The sequence below is a fragment of the Triticum aestivum genome, chromosome 7D (assembly GCF_018294505.1).
Source record: "Triticum aestivum cultivar Chinese Spring chromosome 7D, IWGSC CS RefSeq v2.1, whole genome shotgun sequence".
In the NCBI taxonomy this organism is placed as follows: Eukaryota; Viridiplantae; Streptophyta; class Magnoliopsida; order Poales; family Poaceae; genus Triticum; species Triticum aestivum.
Genome location: NC_057814.1, coordinates 74,949,419 through 74,964,961, shown reverse-complemented (window position 1 = coordinate 74,964,961; position 15,543 = coordinate 74,949,419).

Sequence of the window (15,543 nt, the reverse complement as noted above, 5' to 3'; positions counted from 1 at the left end):
AAGCGCGTCCATAGAGAGGAGTGCGAGGAGCATGCTGTGGTGCAGTACGCCAGTGTCAAGCATGCCATGTTTTGCGTGCCTACCCCGCCAAACAGTGACAGCGAACTCTCCAGCCGCAAGGCCGCGTTCGTCGGCATCCTTGAGAACACGGTGCTGTCTAAGAGGCGGTTCCCGGATGACCAAGACTTCATCATCAACATGAATAGCACTAGTTCTGAGAGTGTAGAATTTTCTTCTTGTAAGAGAGCTTGTGTTGAGAGAGTAGAGGTTGTGATAGGTGTAGATGGGATAGTCACTCATGTTACTAAGGAAGTGGATGGGGGAGAGGATGTGTATCAGGAAAAAAAAAGAGAATCTGTAGGTGAGGGGAGAGCTATTGGTGAGGCTGCTAAGCAAGCTATCGACCATGGGGCTGTCAGTCAACTGACGGGCGTGGATGTGAGCGCCCGTTAGGAGCCATGAAAATCCTGAGTTGGAACTATCGGGGGCTGGGTCAACCCCGCACAGTTCAAGAGCTTGTGTGTCTCTCTAAGACGCACCAACCCAATGTTATCTTCCTTTCAGAGACTAGAAAAAATAAAGAATATGTTGAAGGTGTTATCGGTTGGGTATGAAAAATGTGTTCTCCTTTTCAGCTCAAGGGAAAGGTGGAGGCCTTGCTGTGTTCTGGGATGATTCTTATAATCTGGAGTTGAATAAGTATGGGGAGCATTTCATTGATATGTATATTTGTTCTGGTAATGGTGCAAAATGGAGAAGCACTTTTGTCTATGGAGAAGCCAAGGCAAGTCAAAGGTATGTAATGTGGGAACTTTTGCGTAGAATTAAACCCCTTGGTTCGGGACCGTGGTTTTTGGTTGGGGATTTCAATGAAGCGATGTGGCAGAATGAACATTTTTCTTGGCATAAGAGGTCGTCTTCCATGATGGCTAATTTTAGGAGTGTTCTTTATGATTGTAACCTCTTTGACTTGGGATTTCATGGTGTTCCTTGGACCTATAATAACAAGCAAGAGGGCAACAAAAATTGTTGGGGATCGTAGCAGAATTTTAAAATTTCCTACGCATCACCAAGATCCATCTATGGAGTATACTAGCAACGAGGGGAAAGGAGTGCATCTACATACCCTTGTAGATCACAAGCGGAAGCGTTCAAGTGAATGGGGTTGATGGAGTCGTACTCGTCGTGATCCAAATCACCGATGACCGAGTGCCGAACGGACGGCACCTCCACGTTCAACACACGTACGGAGCAGCGACGTCTCCTCCTTCTTGATCCAGCAAGGGGGAAGGAGAGGTTGATGGAGATCCAGCAGCACGACGGCGTGGTGGTGGAAGTAGCGGGGATCCCGGCAGGGCTTTGCCAAGCACAAGCGGGAGGGAGAGCTGTTGCAGGGGGAGAGGGAGGCGCCAGGGGATGTGTTGTTGCTGCCCTCCCTCCCCCCCCCCCCACTATTTATAGGGGTCCTGGGGGGCGCCGGCCACCCTGGAGATCCCATCTGAGGGGGGGCGGCGGCCAAGGGGGTGGCTTGCCCCCCAAGGCAAGTGGGGCGCCCCCCACCCCTAGGGTTTCCAACCCTAGGCGCAGGGGAGGCCCAAGGGGGGCGCCCCAGCCCACTAAGGGCTGGTTCCCTTCCCACTTCAGCCCATGGGGCCCTCCGGGATAGGTGGCCCCACCCGGTGGACCCCCGGGACCCTTCCGGTGGTCCCGGTACAATACCGATAACCCCCGAAACTTTCCCGATGGCCGAAACTGGACTTCCTATATATAATTCTTCACCTCCGGACCATTCCGGAACTCATCGTGACGTCCGGGATCTCATCCAAGACTCCGAACAACTTTCGGGTTTCCGCATACTAATATCTCTACAACCCTAGCGTCACCGAACCTTAAGTGCGTAGACCCTACGGGTTCGGGAGACATGCAGACATGACCGAGACGCCTCTCCGGTTAATAACCAACAGCGGGATCTGGATACCCATGTTGGTTCCCACACGTTCCACGATGATCTCATCGGATGAACCACGATGTCGAGGATTCAATCAATCCCGTATACAATTCCCTTTGTCAATCTGTACGTTACTTGCCCGAGATTCGATCGTCGGTATCCCAATACCTTGTTCAATCTCGTTACCGGCAAGTCACTTTACTCGTACCGTAATGCATGATCCCGTGGCTAACTCCTTAGTCACATTGAGCTCATTATGATGATGCATTACCGAGTGGGCCCAGAGATACCTCTCCGTCATATGGAGTGACAAATCCCAGTCAGGAAACCATGACTATCTGTTGATCAACGAGCTAGTCAACTAGAGGCTCACTAGGGACATGTTGTGGTCTATGTATTCACACATGTATTACGATTTCCGGATAACACAATTATAGCATGAACAATAGACAATTATCATGAACAAGGAAATATAATAATAACCATTTTATTATTATCTAGGGCATATTTCCAACAGTCTTCCACTTGCACTAGAGTCAATAATCTAGTTACATTGTGATGAATCGGACACCCATAGAGTTCTGGTGTTGATCATGTTTTGCTCTAGGGAGAGGTTTAGTTAACGGATCTGCTACATTCAGGTCCGTATGTACTTTATAAATATCTATGTCTCCATTTTGAACACTTTCACGAATGGAGTTGAAGCGACGCTTGATATGCCTGGTCTTCCTGTGAAACCTGGGCTCCTTGGCAAGGGCAATAGCTCCAGTGTTGTCACAGAAGAGAGTCATCGGGCCCGACGCATTGGGAATCACCCCTAGGTCGGTAATGAACTCCTTCATCCAGATTGCTTCTTGCGCTGCCTCTGAGGCTGCCATGTACTCCGCTTCACATGTAGATCCCGCCACGACGCTTTGCTTGCAACTGCACCAGCTTACTGCCCCTCCATTCAAAATATTCACGTATCCGGTTGTGACTTAGAGTCATCCAGATCTGTGTCGAAGCTAGCATCGACGTAACCCTTTACGACGAGCTCTTTGTCACCTCCATAAACGAGAAACATATCCTTAGTCCTCTTCAGGTACTTCAGGATATTCTTGACCGCTGTCCAGTGTTCCATGCCGGGATTACTTTGGTACCTTCCTACCAAACTTACGGCAAGGTTTACATCAGGTCTGGTACACAGCATGGCATACATAATAGACCCTATGGCCGAGGCATAGGGGATGACACTCATCTTTTCTCTATCTTCTGCCGTGGTCGGGCATTGAGCCGTGCTCAATTGCACACCTTGCAATACAGGCAAGAACCCCTTCTTGGACTGATCCATATTGAACTTCTTCAATATCTTGTCAAGGTACGTACTCTGTGAAAGACCAATGAGGCGTCTTGATCTATCTCTATAGATCTTGATGCCTAATATATAAGCAGCTTCTCCAAGGTCCTTCATTGAAAAACACTTATTCAAGTAGGCCTTTATACTTTCCAAGAATTCTATATCATTTCCCATCAATAGTATGTCATCCACATATAATAAGAGAAATGCTACAGAGCTCCCACTCACTTTCTTGTAAACACAGGCTTCTCCATAAGTCTGTGTAAACCCAAACGCTTTGATCATCTCATCAAAACGAATGTTCCAACTCCGAGATGCTTGCACCAGCCCATAGATGGAGCGCTGGAGCTTGCATACCTTGTTAGCATTCTTAGGATCGACAAAACCTTCCAGCTGCATCATATACAATTCTTCCTTAAGAAAGCCGTTAAGGAATGCCGTTTTGACGTCCATTTGCCATATCTCATAATCATAGAATGCGGCAATTGCTAACATGATTCGGACGGACTTCAGCTTCGCTATGGGTGAGAAAGTCTCATCGTAGTCAACCCCTTGAACTTGTCGATAACCCTTAGCGACAAGTCGAGCCTTATAGATGGTCACATTACCATCCGCGTCTGTCTTCTTCTTAAAGATCCATTTATTTTCTATGGCTCGCCGATCATCGGGCAAGTTAGTCAAAGTCCATACTTCGTTTTCATACATGGATCCTATCTCGGATTTCATGGCTTCTAGCCATATGTCCGAATCCAGGCCCGCCATCGCTTCTTCATAGTTCGAAGGTTCACCGTTGTTTAACAACATGATTTCCAGGACAGGGTTGCCGTACCACTCTGGTGCGGAACGTGTCCTTGTGGACCTTCGAAGTTCAGCAGTAACTAGATCTGAAGCTTCATGATCATCATCATTAACTTCCTCCCTAGTCGGTGTAGGCACCACAGGAACATCTTCCCGCGCTGCGCTACTTTCCGGTTCGGAAGGGGTGACTATCACCTCATCAAGTTCCACTTTCCTCCCACTCACTTCTTTCGAGAGAAACTCTTTCTCCAGACAGGACCCATTCTTGGCAACAAAGATCTTGCCTTCGGATCTGAGGTAGAAGGTATACCCAATGGTTTCCTTAGGGTATCCTATGAAGACGCATTTTTCCGACTTGGGTTCGAGCTTTTCAGGTTGAAGTTTCTTGACATAAGCATCGCATCCCCAAACTTTTAGAAACGACAGCTTAGGTTTCTTCCCAAACCATAATTCATACGGTGTCGTCTCTACGGATTTCGACGGAGCCCTATTTAAAGTGAATGCGGCAGTCTCTAAAGCATAGCCCCAAAATGAGAGCGGTAGATCGGTAAGAGACATCATAGATCGCACCATATCCAATAGAGTGCGATTACGACGTTCGGACACACCGTTTCGCTGAGGTGTTCCAGGCGGCGTGAGTTGTGAAACGATTCCACATTTCCTTAAGTGCGTACCAAATTCGTGACTTAAATATTCTCCACCACGATCTGATCGTAAGAACTTTATTTTCTTGTCACGTTGATTCTCAACCTCACTCTGAAAATCCTTGAACTTTTCAAAGGTTTCAGACTTGTGTTTCATTAGGTAGACATACCCATATCTACTTAAGTCATCAGTGAGAGTGAGAACATAACGATATCCTCCACGAGCCTCAACACTCATTGGACCGCACACATCGGTATGTATGATTTCCAATAAGTTGGTTGCTCGCTCCATTGTTCCGGAGAACGGCGTCTTGGTCATCTTACCCATGAGGCATGGTTCGCACGTGTCAAATGATTCGTAATCAAGAGACTCCAAAAGTCCATCTGCATGGAGCTTCTTCATGCGTTTGACACCAATGTGACCAAGGCGGCAGTGCCACAAGTATGTGGGACTATCGTTATCAACTTTACATCTTTTGGTATTCACACTATGAATATGTGTAACATCACGTTTGAGATTCATCAAGAATAAACCATTGACCAGCGGGGCATGACCATAAAACATATCTCTCATATAAATAGAACAACCATTATTCTCGGATTTAAATGAGTAGCCATCTCGCATTAAACGAGATCCAGATACAATGTTCATGCTCAAAGCTAGCACTAAATAACAATTATTGAGGTTTAAAACTAGTCCCGTAGGTAAATGTAGAGGCAGCGTGCCGACGGCGATCACATCGACCTTGGAACCATTCCCGACGCGCATCGTCACCTCGTCCTTTGCCAGTCTCCGCTTATTCCGCAGTTCCTGTTTTGAGTTACAAATATGAGCAACCGCACCGGTATCAAATACCCAGGAGCTACTACGAGTACTGGTAAGGTACACATCAATTACATGTATATCACATATACCTTTGGTGTTGCCGGCCTTCTTGTCCGCTAAGTATTTGGGGCAGTTCCGCTTCCAGTGACCACTTCCCTTGCAATAAAAGCACTCAGTCTCAGGTTTGGGTCCATTCTTTGACTTCTTCCCGGCAACTGGCTTACCGGGCGCGGCAACTCCCTTGCCTTCCTTCTTGAAGTTCTTCTTACCCTTGCCTTTCTTGAACTTAGTGGTTTTATTCATCATCAACACTTGATGTTCCTTTTTGATCTCCACCTCCGCTGATTTCAGCATTGAATATACCTCAGGAATGGTCTTTTCCATCCCTTGCATATTGAAGTTCATCACAAAGCTCTTGTAGCTCGGTGGAAGCGACTGAAGGATTCTGTCAATGACCGCGTCATCCGGGAGATTAACTCCCAGCTAAGACAAGCGGTTGTGTAACCCAGACATTCTGAGTATGTGCTCACTAACAGAACTATTTTCCTCCATTTTACAGATGAAGAACTTGTCGGAGACTTCATATCTCTCGACCCGGGCATGATCTTGGAAAACCATTTTCAGCTCTTCGAACATCTCATATGCTCCATGTTTCTCAAAACGCTTTTGGAGACCCGGTTCTAAGCTGTAAAGCATGCCGCACTGAACGAGGGAGTAATCATCAGCACGTGATTGCCAAGCGTTCATAACGTCTTGGTTTTCTGGGATGGGTGCTTCACCTAGCGGTGCTTCTAGGACATAATCTTTCTTGCCAGCTATGAGGATGATCCTCAGGTTCCGGACCCAGTCCGTGTAGTTGCTGCCATCATCTTTCAGCTTGGTTTTCTCTAGGAACGCGTTGAAGTTGAGGACAACGTGGGCCATTTGATCTACAAGAAATATTGTAAAGATTTTAGACTAAGTTCATGATAATTAAGTTCATCTAATCAAATTATTCAATGAACTCCCACTCAGATAGACATCCCTCTAGTCATCTAAGTGAAACATGATCCGAGTTAACTAGGCCGTGTCCGATCATCACGTGAGACGGACTAGTCAAGATCGGTGAACATCTCCATGTTGATCGTATCTTCTATACGACTCATGCTCGACCTTTCGGTCTTCCGTGTTCCGAGGCCATGTATGTACATGCTAGGCTCGTCAAGTCAACCTAAGTGTATTGCGTGTGTTCCGAGGCCATGTCTGTACATGCTAGGCTCGTCAACACCCGTTGTATGCGAACGTTAGAATCTATCACACCCGATCATCACGTGGTGCTTCGAAACAACGAACCTTCGCAACGGTGCACAGTTAGGGGGAACACTTTCTTGAAATTATTATAAGGGATCATCTTACTTACTACCGTCGTTCTAAGCAAATAAGATGCAAAACATGATAAACATCACATGCAATCAAATAGTGACATGATATGGCCATTATCATTTTGCTCCTTTGATCTCCATCTTCGGGGCGCCATGATCATCTTCGTCACCGGCATGACACCATGATCTCCATCATCATGATCACCATCATTGTGTCTTCATGAAGTTGTCACGCCAACGATTACTTCTACTTCTATGGCTAACGCATTTAGCAATAAAGTAAAGTAATTTACATGGCATTATTCAATGACACGCAGGTCATACAAAAAATAAAGACAACTCCTATGGCTCCTGCCGGTTGTCATACTCATCGACATGCAAGTCGTGATTCCTATTACAAGAATATGATCAATCTCATACATCACATATATCATTCATCACATCTTCTGGCCATATCACATCACAAGGCACATGCTGCAAAAACAAGTTAGACGTCATCTAATTGTTGTTGCAAGTTTTTACGTGGCTTGTATAGGTTTCTAGCAAGAACGTTTCTTACCTACGTAAAACCACCACGTGATATGCCAATTTCTATTTACCCTTCATCAGGACCCTTTTCATCGAATCCGTTCCGACTAAAGTGGGAGAGACAGACACCCGCTAGCCACCTTATGCAACTAGTGCATGTCAGTCGGTGGAACCTGTCTCACGTAAGCGTACGTGTAAGGTCGGTCCGGGCCGCTTCATCCCACAATACCGCCGAAACAAGATAAGACTACTAGTGGCAATAAAAATTGACAACATCTACGCCCACAACTGCGTTGTGTTCTACTCGTGCATAGTAACTACGCATAGGCCTGGCTCATGATGCCACTATTGGGGATCGTAGCAGAATTTTAAAATTTCCTACGCATCACCAAGATCCAACTATGGAGTATACTAGCAACGAGGGGAAAGGAGTGCATCTACATACCCTTGTAGATTGCGAGCGGAAGCGTTCAAGTGAACGGGGTTGATGGAGTCGTACTCGCCGTGATCCAAATCACCGATGACCGAGTGCCGAACGGACGGCACCTCCGCGTTCAACACACGTACGGAGCAGCAATGTATCCTCCTTCTTGATCCAGCAAGGGGGGAGGAGAGGTTGATGGAGATCCAGCAGCACGACGGCGTGGTGGTGGAAGTAGCGGGGACCCCGGCAGGGCTTCGCCAAGCACAAGCGGGAGGGAGAGGTGTTGCCGGGGGAGAGGGAGGCGCCAGGGGCTGTGTTGTTGCTGCCCTCCCTCCCCCCCCCACTATTTATAGGGGTCCTGGGGGGCGCCGGCCACCCTGGAGATCCCATCTGAGGGGGGCGGCGGCCAAGGGGGTGGCTTGCCCCGCAAGGCAAGTGGGGCGCCCCCAACCCCTAGGGTTTCCAACCCTAGCCGCAGGGGGAGGCCTAAGGGGGGCGCCCCAGCCCACTAAGGGCTGGTTCCCTTCCCACTTCAGCCCATGGGGCCCTCCGGGATAGGTGGCCCCACCCGGTGGACCCCCGGGACCCTTCCGGTGGTCCCGGTACAATACCGATAACCCCCAAAACTTTCCCGGTGGCCGAAACTGGACTTCCTATATATAATTCTTCACCTCCGGACCATTCCGGAACTCCTCGTGACATCCGGGATCTCATCCGGGACTTCAAACAACTTTCGGGTTTCCGCATACTAATATCTCTACAACCCTAGCGTCACCGAACCTTAAGTGTGTAGACCCTACGGGTTCGGGAGACATGCAGACATGACCGAGACGCCTCTCCGGTCAATAACCAACAGCGGGATCTAGATACCCATGTTGGCTCCCACATGTTCCACGATGATCTCATCGGATGAACCACGATGTCGAGGATTCAATCAATCCCGTATACAATTCCCTTTGTCAATCGGTACGTTACTTGCCCGAGATTCGATCGTCGGTATCCCAATACCTTGTTCAATCTCGTTACCGGCAAGTCACTTTACTCGTATCGTAATGCATGATCCCGTGGCTAACTCCTTAGTCACATTGAGCTCATTGTGATGATGCATTACCGAGTGGGCCCAGAGATACCTCTCCGTCATACGGAGTGACAAATCCCAGTCTCGATCCGTGTCAACCCAACAGACACTTTCAGAGATACCCGTAGTGTACCTTTATAGTCACCCAGTTACGTTGTGACGTTTGGTACACCCAAAGCACTCCTACGGCATCCGGGAGTTACACGATCTCATGGTCTAAGGAAAAGATACTTGACATTGGAAAAGCTCTAGCAAGCGAACTACACGATCTTTGTGCTATGCTTAGGATTGGGTCTTGTCCATCACATCATTCTCCTAATGATGTGATCCCATTATCAATGACATCCAATGTCCATAGTCAGGAAACCATGACTATCTGTTGATCAACGAGCTAGTCAACTAGAGGCTCACTAGGGACATGATGTGGTCTATGTATTCACACATGTATTACGATTTCCGGATAACACAATTATAGCATGAACAATAGACAATTATCATGAACAAGGAAATATAATATAATAATAACCATTTTATTATTGCCTCTAGGGCATATTTCCAACAAAAATGTCAAAGTGAGACTAGACCGGGCTGTTGCGTGTCCCCAATGGTCTGCTTTGTTTCCAGATTGCAAGGTGTCTCATATTATCGGTTCAAGGTCTGATCATTGTCCTCTGCTCATTCAATTATTGGGGTCTCCCCGTGTTGGCAAAATAGTTAAATAGCTCAGATATGAGGCTTATTGGGAGAGGGAAGGGGTGGTTCTAGAGGAGCAAATTAAATCTTGTTGGAATGACGGCATGCATAATGAGGATTTGAAGGATGTGACCATGAATCTGAAGAGAATGCTTGGAAAATTGCATGAGTGGTGTAGCACTTATATTGGATATCTACCCAGGAAACTTGATTTGGCGAGGAAAAGACTAAATAGTCCTTACAATAGAAATGATACTTCAGCCTTGGTTGAAAGAAAGGCGATTCTTAAAGAAATGGATGAGCTCCTTTATAAAGAAGAAATTTTATGGAATCAAAGATCACGGATTTATAAAATTAAATGGGGGGATAGGAACACAAAATTCTTCAGATCTAAGGCTACCTGGAGAGCTAAGAAAAATACTATTTCGAGCTTGAGAAGGAATGATGGCACGGTTACAGAGAATGTGGCAGAGATCCATAATATCATTAATTCTTTTTTTAAGGATCTATACACATGTGATGGTACGGTTGATCCTTCTCTGATCATTCCCCTCGTCAAGCCGCTTGTGAGTGAGGATATGAATGTTGATATATGTAAACCATTCACGGACCAAGAGATTAGTGACGCTCTCTTTTAAAATTGGCCCACTTAAAGCTCCGGGTCCAGATGGTCTTCTAGCAAGGTTCTTTCAAAGGAATTGGGGAGTGCTGAAGGAGGATATTATTCGTGCGGTTAAAAAGTTTTTTCATACGGGGACAATGCCGGAGGGCGTAAATGATATGGTGATTGTTCTTATTCCTAAGGTGAAAAATCCCCAATCAATCAAAGACTTCCGTCCTATCAGTCTGTGTAATGTTATTTATAAAATCATATCAAAGTGCCTTGTGAACAGACTAAGACCGCATCTTGATGGTATGATTTCTCCAACCCAAAGTGCCTTTATTCCAGGGAGACTTATTTCTGATAATGCTATTATTGCATTTGAGTGTATGCATTCCTTAAGTACTCTGAAGGATGGGCGGGGTGAATTCTGTGCTTATAAATTGGATATTGCCAAGGCTTATGATAGAGTGGATTGGAATTTTTTGAAGTGCATGTTGAGCGCATTGGGGTTCACATCAGAGTGGATAAAGTGGTGTTGGGGAACGTAGTAATTTCAAAACAATTCCTACGCACACGCAAGATCATGGTGATGCATAGCAACGAGAGGGGAGAGTGTCGTCTACGTACCCTCGTAGACCATAAGCGGAAGCGTTATGACAACGCGGTTGATGTAGTCGTACGTCCTCACGATCCGACCAATCCAAGTACCGAACGCATGACACCTCCGAGTTCAGCACACGTTCAGCTCGATGACGTCCCGCGAACTCCGATCCAGCAGAGCTTCACGGGAGAGTTCCGTCAGCACGACAGCGTGATGACGGTGATGATGTTGCTACCGATGCAGGGCTTCTCCTAAGCACCGCTACGATATGACCGAGGTGGAATATGGTGGAGGGGGGCACTGCACACGGCTGGGAGAGATCAACAGATCAACTTGTGTGTCTAGAGGTGCCCCCCTGCATCCGTATATAAAGGATGGAGGAGGGGAGGCCGGCCAGCCCCTAGGGCGCGCCAGAAGTGTGGAGTCCTACTAGGACTCCCTAGTCCTAGTAGGATTCCTCCACCCACATGGAATAGGATAAAAGGGAAGGGAAAAGGAGAAGGAAGGAAGGGGGTGCGCCCCCTCCCTAGTCCAATTCGGACTAGACCATGGGGAGGGGTGCGGCCACCTTTTGAGGCCTTTCTCTCCTTTCCCATATGGCCCATTAAGGCCCAATACAAATTCCCGTAACTCTCCGGTACTCCGAAAAATACCCGGATCACTCGGAACCTTTCCGATGTTCAAATATAGTCGTCCAATATATCGATCTTTACATCTCGACCATTTCGAGACTCCTCGTCATGTCCCCGATCTCATCCAGGACTCCGAACTACCTTTGGTACATCAAATCACATAACTCATAATACAAATCGTCACCGAACGTTAAGCGTGCGGACCCTACGGGTTCGAGAACTATGTAGACATGACCGAGACACGTTTCCGGTCAATAACCAATAGCGGAACCTGGATGCTCATATTGGCTCCCACATATTCTACGAAGATCTTTATCGGTCAAACCGCATAACAACATACGTTGTTCCCTTTGTCATCGGTATGTTACTTGCCCGAGATTCGATCGTCAGTATCTCAATACCTAGTTCAATCTCGTTACCGGCAAGTCTCTTTACTCGTTCTGTAATGCATCATCCCGCAACTAACTCATTAGTCACATTTCTTGCAAGGCTTATAGTGATGTGCATTACCGAGAGGGCCCAGAGATACCTCTCCGACAATCGGAGTGACAAATCCTAATCTCGAAATACGCCAACTCAACAAGTACCTTCGGAGACACCTGTAGAGCACCTTTATAATCACCCAGTTACGTTGTGATGTTTGGTAGCACACAAAGTGTTCCTCCAGTAAACGGGAGTTGCATAATCTCATAGTCATAGGAACATGTATAAGTCATGAAGAAAGCAATAGCAACATACTAAACGATCAAGTGATAAGCTAACGGAATGGGTCAACTCAATCACATCATTCTCCTAATGATGTGATCCCGTTAATCAAATGACAACTCATGTCTATGGCTAGGAAACATAACCATCTTTGACTAACGAGCTAGTCAAGTAGAGGCATACTAGTGACACTCTGTTTGTCTATGTATTCACACATGTATCATGTTTCCAGTTAATATAATTCTAGCATGAATAATAAACATTTATCGTGATATAAGGAAATAAATAATAACTTTATTATTGCCTCTAGGGCATATTTCCTTCAGTCTCCCACTTGCACTAGAGTCAATAATCTAGTTCACATCGCCGTGTGATTTAACATCAATAGTTCACATCTTTATGTGGTTAACACTCATAGTTCACATCGATATGTGACCAACACCCAAAGGGTTTACTAGAGTAAGTAATCTAGTTCACATCGCTATGTGATTAACACCCAAAGAGTACTAAGGTGTGATCATGTTTTGCTTGTGAGATAATTTTAGTCAACCGGTCTGTCACATTCAGATCCGTAAGTATTTTGCAAATTTCTATGTCTACAATGCTCTGCACGGAGCTACTCTAGCTAATAGCTCCCACTTTCAATATGTGTCCAAATTGAGACTTAGAGTCATCTGGATCAGTGTCAAAACTTGCATCGACGTAACCCTTTACGACGAACCTTTTGTCACTTCCATAATCAAGAAACATATCCTTATTCCACTAAGGATAATTTTGACCGTTGTCCAGTGATCTACTCCTAGATCACTATTGTACTCCCTTGCTAAACTCAGTGGTAGGGTATACAATAGATCTGGTACACAGCATGGCATACTTTATAGAACCTATGGCTGAGGCATAGGGAATGACTTTCATTCTCTTTCTATCTTCTGTCGTGGTCAAGCTTTGAGTCTTACTCAACTTCACACCTTGCAACACAGGCAAGGACTCTTTCTTTGACTGTTCCATTTTGAACTAATTCAAAATCTTGTCAAGGTACATACCCATTGAAAATCTTATCAAGCGTCTTGATCTATCTCTATAGATCTTGATGCTCAATATGTAAGCAGCTTCACCGAGGTCTTTCTTTGTAAAACTCCTTTCAAATACTCCTTTATGCTTTCCAGAAAATTCTACATTATTTCCGATCAACAATATGTCATTCACATATATTTATCAGAAATTATGTAGTGCTCCCACTCACTTTCTTGTAAATACAGGCTTCACCGCAAGTCTGTATAAAACTATATGCTTTAATCAACTCATCAAAGCGTATATTCCAACTCCGAGATGCTTGCACCAGTCCACAGATGGATCGCTGGAGCTTGCACATTTTGTTAGCACCTTTAGGATTGACAAAACCTTCTGGTTGCATCATATACAACTCTTATTTAAGAAATCTATTAAGGAATGTAGTTTTGACATCCATTTGCCAGATTTCATAAAATGTGGCAATTCGCTAACATGATTCGGACAGACTTAAGCATCGCTACGAGTGAGAAAATCTCATCGTAGTCAACACCTTGAACTTTGTCAAAACCTTTTTCAACAAGTCTAGCTTTGTAGATAGTAACACTACTATCAGCGTCCATCTTCCTCTTGAAGGTCCATTTATTTTCTATGGCTTGCCGATCACCAGGCAAGTCAACCAAAGTCCATACTTTGTTCTCATACATGGATCCCATCTCAGATTTCATGGCCTCAAACCATTTCACGGAATCTGGGCTCATCATCGCTTCCTCATAGTTCGTAGGTTCGTCATGGTCTAGTAACATGACCTCCAGAACAGGATTACCGTACCACTCTGGTGCGGATCTCACTCTGGTTGACCTACGAGGTTCGGTAGTAACTTGATCTGAAGTTACATGATCATCATCAATATCTTCCTCACTAATTGGTGTAGGAGTCACAGGAACAGATTTCTGTGATGAACTACTTTCCAGTAAGGGAGCAGGTACGGTTACCTCATCAAGTTCTACTTTCCTCCCACTCACTTCTGTCGAGAGAAACTCCTTCTCTAGAAAGGATCCAAATTTAGCAACAAATGTCTTGCCTTCGGATCTGTGATAGAAGGTGTACCCAATATTTTCCTTTTCGGTATCCTATGAAGACGCACTTCTCCGATTTGGGTTCGAGCTTATCAGGTTGAAATTTTTTCACATAAGCATCGCAACCCCAAACTTTAAGAAACAACAACTTGGGTTTCTGGCCAAACCACAGTTCATATGGTGTCATCTCAACGGATTTAGATGGTGCCCTATTAATCGTGAATGCAGCTGTCTCTAATGCATAACCCAAAAACGATAGTGGTAAATCGGTAAGAGACATCATAGATTGCACCATATCCAATAAAGTACAGTTACGATGTTCGTACACACCATTACGTTGTGGTGTTCCGGGTGGCGTGAGTTGCGAAACTATTCCGCATTGTTTCAAATAAAGACCAAACTCGTAACTCAAATATTCTCCTCCACGATCAGATCGTAGAAACTTTATTTTCTTGTTACAATGACTTCACTCTGAAATTATATGAACTTTTCAAATGTTTCAGACTTATGTTTCATTAAGTAGATATGCCCATATCTGCTCAAATCATCTGTGAAGGTCAGAAAATAACGATACCCACCGTGAGCCTCAACACTCATCGGGTCGCATACATCAGTATGTATTATTTCCAACAAGTTTGTTGCTTGCTCCATTGTTCCGAAGAACGGAGTTTTAGTCATCTTTCCCAAAAGGCACGGTTCGCAAGCATCAAATGATTCATAACCAAGTGATTCAAAAAGTCCATCTTTATGGAGTTTCTTCATGCGCTTTACACCGATATGACCCAAACGGCAGTGCCACAAATAAGTTGCACTATCATTATCAACTTTGCATCTTTTGGCATCAATATTATGAATATGTGTATCACTACGACCGAGATCCAACAAACTATTTTCATTGGGTGTATACCATCGATGGTTTTATTCATGTAAACTGAACAACAATTATTCTCTGACTTTAAATGAATAACCGTATTGCAATAAACATGATCAAATCATATTCATGCTCAACGCAAACGCCAAATAACATTTTTATAGGTTTAACACTAATCCCGAAAGTATAGGGAGTGTGCGATGATGATCATATCAATCTTGGAACCACTTCCAACACACATCGTCACTTCACCCTCAACTAGTCTCTGTTTATTCTGTAACTCCTGTTTCGAGTTACTAATTTTTAGCAACCGAACAAGTATCAAATACCCAGGGGCTACTATAAACACTAGTAAGGTACACATCAATAACCTGTATATCAAATATACCCTTGTTCACTTTGCCATC